The sequence below is a fragment of the Crocodylus porosus genome, unplaced genomic scaffold (genome assembly GCF_001723895.1).
Source record: "Crocodylus porosus isolate Cpor-Errol unplaced genomic scaffold, CroPor_comp1, whole genome shotgun sequence".
In the NCBI taxonomy this organism is placed as follows: domain Eukaryota; kingdom Metazoa; phylum Chordata; order Crocodylia; family Crocodylidae; genus Crocodylus; species Crocodylus porosus.
In genome coordinates this window covers 201,403-221,314 of record NW_017728916.1, presented here as the reverse complement: position 1 = coordinate 221,314, position 19,912 = coordinate 201,403, and the positions used below count along the sequence as shown (strand labels likewise).

Here is a 19,912-nt window from a genome sequence, read left to right as displayed (position 1 = left end):
AGTGCATGCGCCCAACAGAGGGAATAAAACACACAATACAAAAGGATTGACACGCACAGAGAGACCTTTTGCAACATAAAAAAGATCAATATGAAGTGTGCTGGAAAGGCAGATGCCAGGTCTTCTGGCAGGGGAAGGAGTGGGGGTAGAGGGAGAGCTAGAGCTGCAAGCCCCCCCCAAACACAGATGCATTCTCTTCCCACGCAGCCATGACATTAGTGCTGCCAGTGGAAGCAAGGAGGTGGAAGCAGTGTCCGCACCTGACGTCCCTGAACCTGCACCACCTCTGCTCAGTCCAGAAGTAGGCACCAGCAGTGGAATCACTGTCTCCTCCACCCGAATTTCACCTCTCAGCGTAAGGCTCCAGAGGAGAAGTTAGAGATGGAACCAGGGATGCTGAGCACGCTGGCTCAAGCAATTCTGGGGACTGAGGGGGAATCAGAGTTTGTGCTCCACACCCCTCAAATTTCCCCTAGACCCAGGTATCCTCTGAAAAGCAGCACCTTGGAGGAGGCTGAGGTTGTGGAGGCAAGTGGCTCAGCTGAGGCAGCTCCTCCTGCTGTTCAGCCTCAGCCTGCTGAGGAGTGGAATAAGGCAGGATCCTCAGCCTCAGCTCAGAAGTGGGGGAGTAGTGTAGTGTGGGGGCATTCTGACGTGGCAGATGATCCCAGGTTTGCCATCTGCCAGCACAGCCAAAGGCACATGAGCAGTGGCAAGGATGGAAGACACTTTTCCACCACGGTAAAGCTACTGCATCTGAGGAGGCAGCACCCCCTTGCCCTTCTTCCTTCTCAGCCTGGCACCAGTGCAAGTGTGCCAAAAGGGAAGTCCCCGGCTCACTCCAAAACCCCTTCCCCCCAAGGCAGAGGAGGCCACCCTGGACCAGCAAGGGAAACGTGGACAGAAAGTGGGGTGTGTTCCCAAGGCAAGTGAGATCACCCAGAGCTTTGGGGAGATGCTTGCTCTGGAGAGCCAGCCCTTTTCCCTAGTTGAGCAGCCAGGGTTCAGGCAGTTCATAGCACTTCTAGCCCCATTTTACAAAGTGCCCGCATGCACCACCTTTAGCAGGACGGTGGTGCCCTCCTTGGATGAGGCATGCAGGGAGTACTTGAGGGAGGAGCTGTGCAAGGCAGGGCCGCAGGTAACCTTGCACTTCACCTCGGACATCTGGAGCAGGTGGGGTGGCGACCACACCTACCTCTCCCTCATGGGGCACTGGTGTGATCAGTCAGGCCATTGGTGGGCTCTACTGCAAGCCGAGAGGCTGGATAAGTCCCACATGGCAAGGGTGATCATGGGGGCCATGAACCGCATGGTGCAGCGGTGGCTCGTTGGGCAGGCAAAGCTCACCCTCAGGTTCATGGTCACCGACAATGGGGCCAATATGGTGAAGGCTGTCTGTGATGCCAACTTTGTTGGCATTCGTTGTGTGGCACACAGGCTGCACCTAATGGTGAGGGATGCCTTGGAGGGGGACAGGGCTGCCGGTGACAGTGCCGCCACCACTACTGCTACAAGCCAGCTGATTTCAAAATGCAGGAAGGTGGCGGGCTACTTCCACCACAGCACCAAGTGGGGCAAGATGCTGAGAGAAACAGGCAGAGCTGAGCATCCCGCAGCACAAAATTATGCAGGATGTGGAGATTCGGTGGAACTCCACATACCTGATGCTCAAAAGGTTGGTTGAGCAACAGAAGGCCATCCATTAAATAGCCTTGCTTGGGGAGATTGGGATCAGCGGCCCCCTGAACAGAACTGAGTAGGGTACCTTAACCCAGATCCTGCTGGCCCTCAAGTCCTTCCTCGAGGCCACCGAGACCCTTAGTGCTGGCGATGCCCTCCTCAGCCAGGTGACCCCCCTAGTGAGGGAACTGGAGAACTAAATGGAGAAGTTCCAGGGGATCGATGTTCCTGGCTCGGGCAGGCCGCTATCACCAGACATGCAGGCACTGGTGAGGTGGCTGAAGGAGGGCATCAGGAGACGGCTGGTTCCCTTGTGGTCCAGTATGGTCCACATGATGGCGGGCATGTGCGACCTGAGGGTGAAGGGAAGCACATGCACTGGCAACCCCGAAACCCTCAATCACTGGACACAGGTGCTGGTCAACAAAGTCGGGGAGGCCAAAGTGCAGAGGTGAGAGGATGTGGAAGAAGGGGATCCACTTTCCCGTGCCAGCACTCCCAGCACCAGCACCAGCCAGTCTCCTCCACGCCAGCTACTGCCAATGTGGGCCGTAGGCTTGGCTTTAATGCTGGGGTCCAAACACACCAGATCCCAGCCTCGGGCAGGTAGTGCTGAGGCTTCGGTGGCTACTTATCTCGCTGAGGATGTGGAGCCACTGGACTGTGACCCATGGGCCTACTGGGCAAGCCACAGCCAGATGTGCCAGGATCTGGCCACAGTTGCCCAGCAACACCTGTCCTGTCCACCAATCAGTGTTCCAAGTGAGAGGGTGTTCAGCATTGCTAGGGATGTTGTGACACCCCACCGCACCTGCTTGCATCCGCTTTGGTGGAGCAGCTGGTGTTCCTAAAAGTGAACCTCCTGCTGCTGGGGTTCCCCAAACTCCACCTGCAAATGGACTGAGTGCCACCCTCCTCATTCTGTCTGCACCAATTTCCTTTTTTGAGGTTTTGAAAAGCCAAGTAATGCCCCTCTCTCAGCTGGAGGGGGAACTGCATCACCAGCCAGCAGGTGAAGAACATGTACCTGCTGAACTCATTCCCCTGCCAGGACAAACTTGGAGGTATGGGATTGGGACTATGGGGAAGGAGAAGGCCCCAGGTCCTGGGCATGACCACTAAAACTGCACCCTGCCTGGGTAGGGAGGCCTGGTGGGACTGCTGGTGGTGTGACAGCCCTGTAAATGCTAGGACCAACAATCCCCTGGTGAAAGGCGGGTAGGAGGCGCCATAACCTCCAGCTAACACATGCATGTACAAAGTCCTGGCTGGGGAACGCTCAGACCTGTCACATCTTTGACAGGTCTGATGCTTGCTGGTTTGCAGTGCAGTTGTGAGGCTCCCAGTGAGCTCAGCTTAACTGCCTGGGATGCCAGCTTTAGGGTTGAAAACCCCTTTGTCAGGCTGAGGAAGTACCTGCAGTTGATCCTGGATGGAAGGAATAGTAAAGAAGCCAGAGGCTGGCTTGGCATGCAGTGCAGGAAAGAAAGCCAGTCGGTGGAAATGGAAATGGAGGCGTCAGAGGGTGGAGGACAGGCTGGGGTGGGGGGTAAGGGGAGAAAAGGGGGTGTTAGCAGCATAGGTAAAAGTGCAGAGGTGCCTGGGGTGTCGGATGTCTGGCCAGTCACAATGTGCCAAAACTCCACTGTGTATATTGAGTCCATGAGTTTCTGTACCTACTATCTAGGAGGCTGATGAAGTACAATTCATAGGCCCAGCTCTAGAAAGTGGTTTGCATTGTAATTTGTTCCCTCTCAGGATCAGGCCTGAGAGACTGGAGGCAGAAGGTTTTTTCATGAGGAATGTGTCCCTACAGGTAGTTGGGTTTTGTTGTCTTTGATAGATTCTGGGTGTGCAGTTTGTGGCGTACTGGAGATAGTTGGCAGCTTCTGTGTTTTGAGCTGTAGGAAGTTGGCTTCAGTTCTGGTTATGAGGTTAGGTGCTTGTCTGAATGTACAAACCACACTCGCATCACATGTTTTACCTGTCAGCAGCTTGAGGTGCAGGGCCCCAGAAGACAGACTCCCCCAGTGAGACACGCACACAGCTGGCAGACTTCATGGCCTGGCAGGGCCCAGCACCCAGGCCTGCACTAGATTCCACCCCCCCTGTGCCCCAAGACAGATGCATTCACCCAAGCACCCACCTATATCACAAGTTTTGCCTGTCTGCAGCTTGAGGTGCAGTTCCCCCCAAACCCCTGCACGTATCTTCTTGAAACTTGGTAGGCGTCATGCTCTCAGCAGAAGCTACCATCCCTGCAGGTTTCACCCAAAGCAGAGACAAACAACAAAATTATAGCTATTTCATTGATCCCCCATTATAACCTATGGCCGGATCTCCAAGGCGGCTCCGAAACTTTGGAGCCACTTCAGCCAGATCAGATCACTGACATCCAAAGCAGCCAGATCCAAAGCCTGATCAAATACCTGCTTACTCGCACAAGCCTACTGCTCAGCTCCTGCATGGTTTTAACTGTCGACAAAAAACTTTAAATATTTTACATTACAAACTCTAGAAACACTTTATTGCACAATGATTTTCAGAGGTTCAGAAATGGCCAAATGTTCTACCTGTGAAAATCAACCCATAATAGGCACAGCCCTGACAGTAAAGCAATGCCCTGTCAAATTTCAAGTATCTGCTTCAAGGCACTGAGGCCCTACAGCTTCTCAATGACGTGAGTTTCAGATTTAAAAAAAATATATTCCTCCTGCTCCATATCATTCTCCAAGGCTGCTCACACATTTCAGTTGAAGCTTTAAAAAAAAAATTCTTAGGGAGAAATGGAAAGCTTCAGTCAATATTAAATTCTGGCAAAAAATTAAACCACTCATACACCTGGAGAATTAAAAGCCAATTGTCAAAACCAAATACACGCAAAGAACTTTTATATTAAAATAAGAAGATTTAACCATGGCTAGGTAGGTGACTATTTACTATTATTGTAGTTTGCTTTTATTACTGAAACAATTTTGATTCCTGGGACACAAGAGAATACACAAAAATGGTCTCTCTTAGGAATTTATGTCTAGTGCAGGGGTGTCCAATTCTTTGATCTTGGATGAGTGGTGCAAGGATGGTATGCAGGCCACACTGGGTCCACAGGCCAGCTTTGCACACTAGGTTTAGCATGCAGAGCTGGTTCAGTGAGGGTGCTGTATGCAGCATGCAACCCAGAATGTCCTGGTCTTTTGCATGCAGGCTTTGTCCCAAAATGGCCCCAGGCACTGCTTACTGGGTGTGCCAGCTCCAGCCAGCACCCTGCACAGGGTATTCATCAGATCCAGCCCTATGTACCATGTTCACTGACCACAACTGCATGTGTGGCTGGTCATCAGTGCATGCTACATGCAGTGCATGGGTCCAGTCCAAGAATCAGGGGCATCACTGCAGGCCAGAAGACAGGGCTCCACAGACTGTATCCAGCCTGTAGGTTTCACCTTTGATACCCCAGTCTAGCGGGTTTACTATCTACTACCCTATCTTTACAATAAATCAACAAATAAGCTTTCCCACAAGTTCCAGTTATCTGTATTCCTGCTTACATAAAGCATACAAACGCTCTTGCTGCTCCTTCAGCATTAAAACTTTCATCTTCTGCTCAATTAATTGTGAAATCATATAATATGTTGTTTAGACTACTATCTTACTTGTGTATTTCCATTTCATAGAGACAGATGGAAATGCTAATTAAATGCATGCTTCAATTACAAATATTGGTGAAATAGTAATGAATCTTAATGGATAACCTAAGACCAAAATTAGCTTATTGTAATGTAAATATAAAGATTTTACTGGGCTCCTGTACACTGTTCAACTGTGACTTTCTAGATGACAGTAGCAAATATGAGAATATGGCACAGATACACAAAGAAATTCCCTAAACTATTAAGCTAACTGGGAGGAAAATGGTACAACAATTCTCAACTCTCTTCCTTCCCAAGTTTCACACTTTGTACAACCATTTAAAAGTGAGAAGCATAAAAGAAAAATCTATAAATATGCAACAGCACAGAGCAAAGAGTCGGCAAGGTACGTGAATTCAAACTATAGAGCTGTGGCCCTTTGCCTGTGCCTGCACTGCACTGGGGCTGAACAGCTGGAAACTGCTGTCGCTTCTTTGCACCTTCCCCGTTCCTTAAAGCTGCGGCATTGGTGCAGCTCCCTCTGGCTGGAAGCTGTGCTTGCACTGCAGCTAGGGAGTGGGTGGCTGGGAGAAGCAGCACAACCCCCAGCTGTGTGGTTCTAATAAGGACATAGGGAAAGCCCAGCTGCTGCTGATGTTCCACTGAAACTGCCCAGCTCACACCCATGGGTTTGAAAACGGCTGCTGGCACTTGTTTTGTTCAACAAATTCTTCTTAATATGAAGAACTCCAGACCTTCAACTCGGTATATTACCTTCAAAGACATGAGAATACAGAAAAATGTAGCAACTTTATTGATACCAAAAGATGCCGGTGTAAACTGTTATGATCTAATTGTTACTGGTGCTACACTTGTTTCACTACAGCAACAGACAAATCTGTTACACCTTTACCCCTGAATGAAGCAAATGTTAATAGTGTTTTGGATAACTGGTATCACTACAGGAGCTCGCAGATGCCATCATAAAGCCCAACTCACACTCCACAGTAGCAACCTCACCCTCCCCTTTTAAAGCTGCTAAAATAGTATTGCCTTTTGAAAGGTTAAGTATAACCCCAATTCTCCCACCCAACACTTCCAGTATTTTTATTCTACACCTCTCAAATAGTCCTCTGTGACCCTGTTTAACTTGTCCAATAGAAGAAGTATATTGCTCGGAAAACTGGAAGATATTACTGACCCACACAACATGCATTTAGTGACTGAACTGCGCCAACAGGCTTGGAAATTAAAAAGGTAAGGTGCTAAGAGCTACCATGCAGAGGAAATGTTTAAGTACTAAACATGTGTGCGTCCTTATCCTTTTCTACCATCTCCTAGACATAAGTATCAGCCCACCTCTAGTATCTGTTTGAATCAGCAAGATAAACAGATCAACATCCTCGCTTGTATTAATTGATATATATTAATTCCATGTTGCATCTCTTTATTTTGCCCACAGAACTGAAGACTTGAGGAAAGTTGCACAATAAATGCCCTTTTTCATGTTCATCACAAAGATCATAAATACAGTACTGTATTTTATTTATATCACACAAACACATGGTACCTCTTCCACATGTAGGATTATAACAGATTATGATTAATTTTTTACCATGTAATCTGACTGAGTAGAACAAATCTACCTGCAGTGCTCTTGTCTGGTATATATTTGAACACCGATCCATTCTTGCTAGTTAACTACAGCATTAATTTATATAAAAAAAATCAGGATAAGTATGCCCTTCAATTTAAATTTTTCTTTGCTTCTAATTGCCATAAAGCCAGGAGTCTCAGAGCGTGGCCCAAAGTGCTTTGAAGTGGCCCACAGCACATGCATGTGTGCATGTTTTAACAGTTACCAGGGGTTCCCAAAATGTGGCTCATGGACCTAATGTAGCCCGTGAAACCCTCTGATGCAGACTGCCAATGAGGGCTGCCCCTCTGAACTGGTTCTTCATGGACACAACTCTGGGGACCCCTGCCATAAAGAAAATGAAAGAAAGCCAGTTCCCAACCACTATAATTATTTATTTACTGTACCTAAATACCCTCTAGCATGGGCAGTCTTCATCAGTTCCTTCCCCTTTGGTACTATTTATATTAATTTCCAGAGGCAGAAGTCTCTCTGGAAAACCATGCCATATCTCTGAATTAATATTAAATAGTAACTTTTTTGGCTGCACTTCAAATTCTTAATGGTGCTCTTAAGAAGACTTTTCTTGGTTTTGTTAGATACCTTCTGATGCTTTCCTGTCAATATTTCTTCTATCACGGCAATGCCCCTTTTGTTGATATTTGCAGTTGTTGAATTTTTTTAGTATACTATAGCTGTGTTAACCTTGGTTTCTGCTTCCCATGTTGTTTATCAACCTAACAAAGAATACTTTGAAAAAAAAATGCCGCATGCTGGCAACAAAGCTTGCTGTATGTCATCACATTGCATTTAAAATAGTAACAGTGGCTTTTCAGTTGAACTGAAAAAAAATGAAGAATGATATTTTATTTTTATTTGTAGAGATACTACTTACATAGCACCTAGGAACTTCAGTGTCCCACTGTCATGTACCAATGTAGTAAAAACAAACAACACCCTTGCAAAAGAGCACGCAGTTGTAAATCTAGACAAGAGTCAAAAGGAGGATGAAACAGGTAAGTGGGAAAAGCAGTGGAGAAAAAGCAGCCGTAAAACAAGAATATTTTTGCATAACAAGAATTTCATTTCACCATTTTCATGCACATTAGTAGATTACTAGCAAATTGCCAGTCAAAAATAATGGAGGGGAGAGGGGGACAGCTTGTTAACCCTAACCCTCCCCCCGTGCCACTGCCACCTCCCAGGAGTTGAGGGGGGAGCTTGCTTCACCATCCCCTCCATTGCCCTCTGCCAGCATCCTCTGCCACCGCCACCTCCAAGGAGCAGGGCTGGGGGTGAGGAGGGGGAGGATAAGGCCAGTGGCACTAGCCTCACCTCTGTGCTCCGTCTCTGCCATCACTGCGGCACTCTGCTGCCTCAAAGGAGCAGAGCCATGGGGCAGGGGAGGGGAGTTGGGAGGGGGAGCGCTACAGGCCTCACCCCGCCGCTCCATCTCTGCCATCGTGGTGGTGCTCCACCGCACCGCCACCACTGCTTCCTGTCCAGAATGCTCTTGGAGCATTCTGATTGGTTGCTTCAGTAACCAGAGTGCTCCAAGAGTGTTATGGACGGAGAGACAGATGGACTACGGCCTTTATTATATTAGATTATTATTACATAGGCTCACTCAAGAACAAAGCTGTAAGAAGAATAAGGCAGAGTCAGGAAGATTTTTATTTTCCCACAAATAAGTGGAAGAGAACCTGGATGGGTTAATGAGAACTGGATAATAAAAAGCTGGCATTGGCAGCAGTGTAAGTCAATGGAGTATTACATACTGGAGAGTGGGCAAAACTAGCAAGGTCTTTAAGATAAAGGCATGAAAATTCTGATTATCTGACTCCCTTGTCAAGGGAGTCCATGGAGGGACAGAGAGAAGCAGAAGGGGCACCCAATTCAAATGAATCTGGGAAACGATGTTAGCAGAAGTCTTTTGAATACATTTGGCAAGGTGCTAGTAGCCAAGATAGAAGAAAGGGAGGTTGTAGTAATCACTAAGATATAAGGGTCTGGATAAAAGTTTTGGTAGTGTGGAAAAGGAAAGCTGGGCGCATCTACCCTTTCATTAATGCACCGTACTTATGGAGCATTAGGTTTTGTACTTGTATAATCAAGTACTAAATTAACGCGCAGTAACCAATGTTACTGTGTAGTAGTGTTGGCACATGCCTTTTTAGTGACACTATTGTGCAGTAGCCTAATAATACTGTGCAGAAGTGTATTGGTACTGTTTGTGCTATGATGTGGTACTACACAGTATTATTAGGCTACTGTGCCATTAGCGTCTCATGTAGACATGCCCCCTGAGTCTTAGCAATATTATATAGAAAAATATGGCATAAATTTGACATTTACCAGACTTAGATATCCAGGCGGAGTTAGAGTAGTGTTTTAGCCAGGATGGTCCAGGAACTATGAAAGTTTATTTGGTAATATCTTTTATTGGATCAACTGTACAGCTGGGAGAAGCATTATACAAGTATTTGGATACAAAATGAAGACAGCTAAGTCTAGTAAGACTTGTCAGGTGCGTCTACATAGCATAAGGTAGTGCTATACCCCATGATATTCTGCATGCACTGACTCCCATATCAGAAGTAGTATAGTTGTATTAGTGCTTGTAACATGGAGCCAAGGGCTTCTGTTACTTCGAGAAACTGCAGCAGAAAGGGCCCCAGGCAGTGAGCAGGGGTTAGGTGTGGGAGGGAAGGCAGCAAGGGAGCTGTAGCTTAGGTGTAGTAAGCTGCCCATTAAGTTGAGGGAGCACAGCCTGCTATTGGTCAGGGGAGCACCTGGCCAGAAGGGGAGGAATCCAGGGGATATAAGCCTGGGTCCCTGAGGCAGAGGGGCAGTGCAACCCTGAACTCTGCAGTCAGAAGAGCTCCTATCAGCTCAGGCTGGTGAGGAGTGGAAGCTACATGCCATGACAGGTACTCTCAGCGCTGAGAAAGCCAGAGAGTGGGGAAGGGGCTTGGCAGTGCTGGGCAGTGGTATGATGAACCAGAGGGGGACTTCAGGAATTTGAGTTTAAAGTCGTCACTTACATTTGTGTTTTAGCTTATACTGGAAGACTGGGTTATGATGTGGAGGCCATGGAAGGATACCTAGTAGGGCACTTGGTATCCAGCAGCCTATCCTGGGTCAGGGGCCAGAATGCAGGCAAGTAGCCCAGCCCATGGTCAAAGATCAGAGGGCTGAAGAAGCAAGCAGCCCAGCTTCAAGTCAGGGACCAGAAGACTGAGGGTAGAGACAGTAAGGGCAGCCCAGCCTGGTGTCAGGGACCCCAAGGGCCAAGAGCTGGCCCAAAGCAGACAAGACTGGAGCCCAAGAGGGTTAGATCAGGGCCAAGGGCCAAGGGCCTGGAGCCCGAGATCTGGAACAACAGGCCTAGGCTGAGGGGGGCCCAGCCTAATGAGCCAAAACCAGGAAGTCTAAAGCCCAAAGGTTTGATGCTTGCGACGGCCAAGTGCCGCGGTAGGGCCAGAGAAGCCCTCCAAAGTGAGAAAGTAGTACCTGCAAGGCATGGGCATGGCTGCAGAGGCAAATAGAGGCCATGGATAGCCCATAAGGTGACTGGTGCTCTGGGGCACTAGTGAGGCTAAGAGGGCCATAGCCAAGTGTCCAAGAGGCAAGGTGGAGCTGGATTAGGCTCACTTTGGGACCCAGGGGGAAGCTTCCCTTTTATACGAAGAATAATTGCATCAAGGTGTGGCAGATGAAGAAGAAGGGAGGGTATCCCAATGAGCTAGAGTAGAGGGCAGGGTCAAGGGGCCACCAAGGGGGATCACGGCCACCCTCAAAGGCCAGGACCTACTACAGCACTGCGCTAAGTATTTATAACCCTCAGCTCTGGAACTTGCTTTTCCCACTGGCTAAATAAAGGAGACCCAGTATTACTTTTTCTTACTCTGGCCTTTTCTGCATAGATAGTATAACTGAAAAATACTCAGTTGAAGACTATGGAGATTACTCTCTCTAAATTACAGCTGCTTCAACTACATAGCTAACAAAAATGTATTCTTCTTTGGCAATCCCTTGCAGTCAAGGACGATCGTCTTCCATGACTGTTTTATTTGTATGACCAAAGATGGCTGATAAGGCCTATCTGGGATTGACAGACTCTACTGCAGCTTGGACATGTATTTCCATGTGGGATGGGTAGCACTGGATTTTTTATTTGTGACGTTTCTGCTGCTCCTGCTTTTCCATCTCCTGTTGTTGTTGTTGTTGTGTTGTTGTGAGGTTTCAAAGTACTGAAATCCCTGCGAGAGACTCTTCCTCCATTTGGGGCGTTCTGGGCAATAGTCTCCCATGAGTTGACATCCACATTGCATTTCTTTAAGTTGGCCTTGAGAATGTCTCTGAAGCACTTTCTCTGCTGTTTTCTTAAGTGTACACCTTGGCTGAGCTGGGAAAATAAAACTTGCTTCAGGAGTCTGGAGTCCGACATCCAGTTAACATGGCCGCGCAACAAAGCTGATGCAGGATGATCATTCCCTCAGTACAGGCAGTTCTCAGACTTACGACACAAGTGGTTCCTGAAAATTGCATCTTAAGTCAAAACATTGCAACTCGGAACCAATTTTCTCACAAAAAACAAGGTTATAAATGGTGGATCGGTTCCTGAACCAAGGCTCGATACCCTATTTTCACCAAAAATACCCCAGAATTTTGTACTCGATCAATTATAGATGAGTAATATAGCTGCATTAATATATTTATATTGTAAATAGCAATTATATTGATTTGGAAGGATTTCTTTGAGGTGACTTTGCTGGACTTTTTGAAGGGCTCTTGGTTGGACTTTCTGAAGGGTTCTTGCCTGGAGTCTTCTCAGGAGTCTTGGCTGCTTTCTTAAAGAAAGTGTGCAAGGAAGTTTGGACAGATGTTCTCCAGGGAGACGGGCGATGCAGCGAACTTGTTCACTGATGTGGCATTGCATTGGATCAAGCATTGTAAGTCGAAACTGATATCATAAAGTTGAAACAAGGTATCAATTTATAAACATTGTAAGTGCAAAATGTTGCAACTTGAAACATTGTAAGTCAAGGACTGCCTGTTACTCATAGTATCTGCTTGCAGGAGGATGCCAACATTGGTGAGTCTCTCTTCCCACTGGATTCAGAGGATCTTCTGTAATCAGCATTAATAGTACTTCCCCAACAACTTTAGATGTCTCCTCTACATTGTTTATAATTCAGCTCTGCACAACAAGGTGGAGATCACAACTGCTTGATAAACCATGAGCTTGGTTTTAGATCTGATGTCACAATCTTCAAACACCTGTTTCTTCAAGTATCCAAAGGCTGCACTTGCACATTTGAGGTGATGCTGGATTTCTTCATCGAGGTCAGCCTTCTGCAAGAGATGATTTCCGAGGTACAGGAAATACTCAACATTCGCCAGTCTCATTGTGGATCTGGATTACTGGAACAGGGGATTGTTCATCAGAAGCCTGCTGGTGGAGGACCATAGTGTTCTGAATGTTAAGTATCAGTCCCATTTTCTTGTATGCTTAAGTAAAGACATTGACGATTGCCTGATGATCTGTTTCCAAGGGAGTGCAAACTACAGTATCATCAGTGTAATGAAGCTCAATGACTGTGATCAAGGTAATCTTGGTTTCGGCTTTGAATCGACTGACGTTAAACAGCTTACCATCCATTTGGTAGTTTAGCTCCGACTCCACCTGGAAGCTTGTTGGTGGTCAGATGTAACATTGCGGCAAGGAATACTGAAAGGGTGTTGGAGTGATGATACAGCCTTGCTTAACTCCCGTTTTAACCTCAAAGGGAGCTGTGATAGATCTATTATGGAAAACCACTGCTCACATACTGTCACAGGGCAGGCAGAGAAAGGTGACAAATTTTGGTGGGCATTCATATTATTTCAGAAGGATCCTCTTTTTGGCTCAGAGCTGAAAGCTTTTGTGGTCAAAGGCGGCAATATAGAGAGGTGTATGTTGTTCCCAACATCACTCCTGCAGCTGGCAAGGTGTGAAGATCATGTCAGTTGGCCTCTTGATGCCTAAACCCACACTGAGATTCTGGGAGAAGCTCTTTAGGCAAGCAAAAGGAGATGGTTCAGAAGGCTTCTAGCAATGATCTTTTCTGTGGTGGACAGCAAGGCTATCCCTCTGTAGTTTAAACAGTCGGATTTGTCTCTTTTCTTGAAGAGTCCCTGAGGTCATCTGGGATTTCCTCATCATTCCAGCTCCTTAAGATGAGAGCATGAAGCTGCAACATGAGCTCCTCTCCTCCCTGTTCTAAGATTTCAATGGGGATTCCATCTGCTCCAGATGACTTGTTGTTCGTCATCTGCCTGATGGCTTCCCTCACAACATCAAGGGTTGGAGGGATTCTGAGAGCATCTCTAACTAGTTGTTGGTGATGGTGAATCCATGTTCCGCATATATGGTGAAGAGGAGGATGCCACTGGAGTTGACCTTTCCTACTTCCTCCTTGCTGATGGTTCCCTTCCAGAGGTTAGGGTCCCCTTCTACTCTGGCATTGAAATCACTGAGAAGAATAAGTCTGTCTCTCCCTCCAGAATGTCAGAAAGGGCATGGTCAAGGCTGCCACAGAATTCCTCTTTGATTTCACTGGCTGTGTCAAGAGTTGGGGCATACAAGCTTATGACAGTGGCATATTGGCTCCCTACCAGTTTAAGGCAGTCAAAAAGCACTCAATTCTGACAGGGAACTCACCGAATTGGTTTATGAGTTCATTCTTAATGGTGAAGCCAATTTTATGAAGTTAGCGTTCTCCTTCCTGTTTACCTTTCCAGAAGAAGGTATACTCACCTCCATGTTTTTTAAGCTGTCCATCTCCTGCTCACCAGGTCTTGCTCAGTGCAGCTACACTGATGCACTGCCTGAGTTCTTGGGCCACAGTTGCAGTGCAGCACTCTGGGCATTCACTATAAGGGCTGTCCATGAAAGTCCTGATGTTCCAGGTCCTGAAAATAATGGAGAGTCTTCACTGGTAGTTTCGACTGCAGTAAAGGTGATCCCACTGGATGCAGTTATCCAGTCAGGAAAAAATACTGAACATTGTATTAGACAGGCTATGTTTAGGGCACCTTTTCTAGCCCCCTCCCCACGTGGGGTGAGCAGAGCAGATCCTGAAAAGGTGTTCAGTTACAGTTACAGCTGCTGAATTGCACTCCTGTGCTGTCCAGGTGCTAGACAACCTTCTTGTAACTGCCGCCCTTCATGCCAGGTCATAACTAGGAGCTTCTAGACCTCTCAATCCTGCTCCCATCACCACGAGCTGGCTGCCAAAGGGCTTGAGGAATGTGCTGGCATGGAAGATGCTTGTGTATGACTTTTTATTGTGGAAAAGCTGCTGAACAGAAGGTTCCACATGGTTCTTGACAGAACTGGGTCTTGACCCAATGGCAAGGAGACCAAGACAACCGGGGATCTTGTTCTGCTGCAGCCTTCATCTGCCTCCACAGCCGTTAAGATTCTAACTTCTTCTTCTGTCTGCTCACCCATCACAGCACCGTCAAAGGATATGTAGCTTTTCAAGAGGGAAATCATTGCCATCTGCTGTCCTCAACACATCCTGGCAGTGATGCCACTGCCTGGTCCGCAACTGCTTATTCAGAATTACCTGTTTATTTCACAGCCAACCTTCCCTAAAAGGTCGTTGCATTATCCGCCATGTGGACACACTGGGTAGCATACAGCTCTGCCCCACAGCAAAAATGTATTAAAAGATTGATGGACATAGATAAGTTTAAGATATTATTTCCATTCTGAAAAAGGATATAATGATTAAGATTTAGAAACAGTTCAATTTTTTCTGGTAAGTTTAAAACTGAGTGAAGGAAAGAATTGGTATGCATCACAGAATCATCCCTAAAGGGGCAAAGCAAAAGATCATTATGAAACCTAAACAAAGACACGGGTTTAGCATATTTAAAAAAACCCAAAAATCCTTTCAGTAATTTTAGTATTACCATTACAAACATCCATTTAGTTACATAGTTTCCTGTAATAACCAACAATAATTTAAGGGGGGGAAGGCAGTAAGAGGCAGTGCTACAGGACTGAACATTTATGAATTTGTAATATGAGGGGACTATTGTATCAGAAAAATATATATATACTGCAGCTTTAAAAGTCTAAACCTCTGATGCCCATTGCTAAGCAACCAGGCCTCCTTGCCTAAACACCTCTTTTCAGCAGAGTCACGACTGACTGGCAGAATTGATAATGTGATTCATAGAACAAGTGTTTCAGAAGTACCTGTATTTTGTTCTAACAGTACTGAGCTACAAGTCCTTACGTAGTTTCTCAGAAAAAAAACCCTAGAAAAAAAAACAGCTGCCCAGTTTTAATATTTAGTAAAATATACTTCAAAATGCATAGCAATTTTTCCATTCAAATTACTAAGGATCTACAGTCAAGCAACAGGTGTCTTTCTAATGTCATCACTGGGTTTTGGAACAGCCTTTGTTACAAAAAACGGTGATTCAAATAATAGAAATATACTGTAAACAGCAATAATTTAACTGAAAGAGGTTCCCAGTTCATCGTGAGTTCTGGTTGCTGTATTTATTTTTTCTACTTCTCCAATTCCAAAACATGGGATTGAAAAATAACTAGGGATATTCACAGGACTCACATCTGAATTAGCAGCCAAGAGACAGTGGATTCAAGTTATTAAATTGTTGGTTCTTGGATATATTTTGTATAATTATTTTTGACTTACCCTTATTTGAGATGTAACGAAAACCAACATCACTCTTACACTACTGTAACTGAATGCTGACAACATAAAATATTAAGACTGAATGGTAGTTACACTCACATATAAAGACAAGACTAAATCCTGTGCATTTCCAGTTTTAATATTTCTTAGACCAGGCTTACACTACGAAGTTCTGCCAGCATAGCTGTATTGGCTGGAGATGAGAGATGATCACATCTACTAGCCGAGACATCTATGACAGCGAAACCCCCAATATGGATGCAATTAGGCCAAAAGAAGTTTCTGTTCGCTTGCTCATACAACTTCCTGAATGATACATCTATTAAAAAAAAACAAAAAAAAACACACACAACAAAAAAACCCCTTTCTGTTGGCATATGCTACATCATAGCTAAAGGACATTGCTGCCTAACAGAGTTACAACCGCTGCAGCTCTGAAGTGCAGACAAGTCCTTAAACACTGCAATCAGTTCCTTGCCTAAACTACAACAAGTTGGCATTTCTGTCATTATAAAAAAATGTATTACTCATCTTCAGGATTAGCGATAGACCTTTTTTTGATCTTTTCATTCTCTGTATGCTGTCTCTTTTACCTGGGTCTGCTAAACATGCTTTTTCCAATAACAATGGCTATTTCTACATTGCATTTACATGCCTGATTACAGCACACAGGGGCCTAGCCACACTAACTAACTTTAATCTCAGGTATTAATGTAAGGGAAACTCAGGTTGTACTCATTTCAATGAAGGTTATAAAAGCCAATGTGGATCCAGGTGCTTTTTTAATGGCTGACGCTTCTGACACTATATTTTATTGCTACTGGTACCCAAGTTAGCTAAATTAAAGCTAGTTCAATTATGCCTACATGTGTTCGAATCATACCTTCCAACTGTAATGCACCCACCACATAAGCCTACCAGCATACGGGAACTGCCAAGTTCCTGCCAGTAGTATTTGGTAACATACGCATGGAATATGTTACAGTAAATGCTTAAAACCATGGAAACAACAGCAGTAGAGAAAGGGGAAACGGAAGCATTTTTTCTTGTTAAAATTATTCAACATTATGAGACAACACGTAATCTTGAAAAAGGCAATGATGATGTATTATGAGCACAGACTAGTGGTTACTGAGGATAATTACATGTTTTGTTGGAGTCTTTAGTTTAAACTTTAAAACTATAGTCTTGGAAACCCAGCAGATTCTGCCTTCTGGTATTTCTGCTTACTTCCACATTCAAATCTCTCCCAAAGAGAATGAAGCAGGAACCCAGATTAGTTATTAGTGGACCCCATAAGAAATAAGAGAGGATCACAGGAATATAGGGGTGCATATACTGATGACAGGATGGGTTATAAGGGACCAGGTATTGCTTTTCACTTTCCAAGAGGCATTTCTAATGAACCTTCCATTATAATGATATACAAGCTACCAGAGTGGGAGCTGTTGTACAGAGGTCTGTATCCTATTGTCTGTTGAAAAAATATTCCAATACTGCTTGTTTTTACATAACAGCAAGTTAGATAGACTGAATTAATCTGAATTCTATTGTGCTGTGTTAAGCACAGCAAACAAAAAGGAAAAGCTTGAGAAAGTCCAGAGAAGAGCCACGCGCATGATCAGAGATCAGGAAAGCAGACCTTATGATGACAAGCTGAGAGCCATGGAGCATTTTAGCCTGGAAAAGCACAGGCTCAGGGGTGAAAAGTTTATCAGGGTGACCACCAGTACCCGGGGGAACGTTTGTTCACCAGAGCGCCCCAAGGGATGATGAGGTCGAACGGTCATAAACTACTGCAAGACTATTTCAGGCTGGACATGAGGAAGAATTTCTTTACTGTCCAAGCCCCCAAGGTCTGGAACACCCTGCCATCGGAGGTGGTTCAAGCACTTACACTGAATACCTTCAAGAGCAAATTGGATGCTTATCGTGCTGGGATCCTATGACCCCAGCTGACTTCCTTCCCTTTGGGCAGGGGGCTGGACTTAATGATCTTCCGAGGTCCCTTCCAGTCCTAATGTCTATGAAACCTATGAAAAGAGAATCAGAAATGAATGGACTAAATTGGGGCACCAGATTACTGATCAGGATTACCTGAGGGACAAAAAGGATGACAACTTGACGAACAGATGGAAGAGCATTTTTGCAGACAGGATTACTAACCTACCTAGGAGGGCTTTATACTAGGCTCAACAGAGAATGGAGACCAAAGCCCCAAGGCAAGTGGGGAAGTGGGTGACCTGGAGGAAGCACAGGCAGGAGGATGCAACAGGGGAGGCCTTCTCATTCTTCCTGAGAAAGCAGAGCAATTGGCTAGTTACCTCAGGTGCTGCACACAAATACATGGAGTTTGGGAAACAAACAAGAAGAACTGGAAGTCCTTGCAGTCTCAGAACTATGATGGGACTAGAATAACAGACACTTGGTGGGACAGCTCACATGACTAGAGCACTGTCATGGATGGGTATCAACTGTTCAAGAAGGACAGACTAGGGAGAAGAGGAGGAGGAGTTGCACTTTATGTAAGAGCTGTATACTTGCTCAGAGCTCCAGCACGAAACTGGAGATAGGCTTGTTGAAAGTCTCTGGGTTAGGATCAGAGAGGAGAGCAACAATGGTGATATCATGGTGAGGGTCTGCCGTAGACTACCAAGCCAGGCAGAAGTGGTGGAAGAGGCTTTTTTCAAAGAGCTAGCAGAAGTTTCCCAAACACAGGCCCTGGTTCTCATGAGGGACTTCAGCCACCCTGATATCTGCTGGGAGAGCAATACAGCAGTGAACAGGCAATCCAGGAAGTTTTTAAAGTGTTGGGGACAACTTTCTGGTGCAAGTATTGGAGAAGCCAACTAAGGTTTCTTGCTCTTCTTAACTTGCTGCTCACAGAGAAGAATTGGTGGGGAATTGTACTAGTGGATGGCAACTTGGGCAGCAGCAACCATGAGATGACTTGAGTTCAGGGATCCTGAGGAAAGGAAGGAAGGAGAGCAGCAGAATAAGGACCTTGGAGTTCAGAAAAGTAATCTGACTCACTCAGGGAACTAATGGGCAGGATCCCCTGGGAAGCCAGTGAGAGGGGGGAAAGGAATCCAGGAGAGCTGCTTGTATTTTAAAGAAACCTTACTGAGGGGGCAGGAATGGCCCATCCTGATGCCCAGGAAGACTAGCAAGTATGGCAGAAGACCAGCTTGGTTTAGCAGAGGACTCTTCAGTGAGCTAAAACATGAAAAAGAAACTTACAAGAAGTGAAAACTTGGACAAAGCTAGGGAGGAGTGTAAGAGTATTGCCTGGGCATGCAAGAATGAAATCAGGAACACCAAAGCACACCTGGAGTTGCAGCTAGCATGGGACATGAAGGGTAACAAGAAAGGTTTCTACAAGTATGTCAGCAACAAGAGGAAGGTCAGGGAAAGTATGGGTCTCTTAATGAATGGGGAGGCAACCTAGTGACAGATAATGTGGGAATGACCGAAGTACTCAATGCATTCTTTTATCTCAGTCTTCACAGGCAAGGTCAGCTCCCAGACTACTGTGCCTGGAAGCACAGTTTGGGGAGGAGGTCAGCAGACAGCAATGGTTAAAGAACAGTTTAGGGCAGAGACGGGCAATCATTTCAGCTGGAGGAGGCAAACTGTTGACGGCAGTAAGGGCAGCCCCACCCTTTGACAGGTGCCCCACCCCCATTTGCCATTTTGGGACCATAAGTCCCACCCCCTAACCCCTGACCTTTGCCACCAGAAGTCCCTCTCTTTGTTCCCCACGGAAGTACTCTTTTCGGCAAGAGGGTCTGGCATCTTGGAACCACAAGAATACCAAATTATATTCTTAAAAAAAAAATCAAACATCTACTATAACATTCATTAACTTTATTTTAAAAAAATATTCCTGTTCTGATTTATGTGTGTTTGTGTAGTATACACACAGGTGACTGCACTATAGCCCTACAGCGAAGTACCGTATTTTTCGGACCATAAGACGCACCTGACCATAAGACGCACCCAGTTTTTATGGCAGGAGAGGCTATGTGTGTTTCTCCTGCCATGACGGACTCCTTGCCTGCCTGTCAGGGCACTGTGCTGCAACACATAGTCCCGGCCGGGATGTTACCTGGTACCGTACCTAGCTGCCTCCTGTCTCAACGTTCTAATCCTGTCAGTCTGTCAGTGTCACACACACACACGCAGGGGAGGCGTGCGCTGTGCCGATCATGTGACCTGACTGACTGACTGACATTGAGACTCCA

The 19,912-nt window shown here is 45.8% G+C and overlaps 1 protein-coding gene across 1 annotated transcript in view; it reads right to left on the bottom strand.

Moving 5' to 3' along the window:
- ZC3H12B (zinc finger CCCH-type containing 12B) overlaps positions 1-19,912 on the bottom strand; it is a 93,737-nt gene that overhangs the window by 42,928 nt on the left and 30,897 nt on the right. The window lies entirely within an intron of this gene.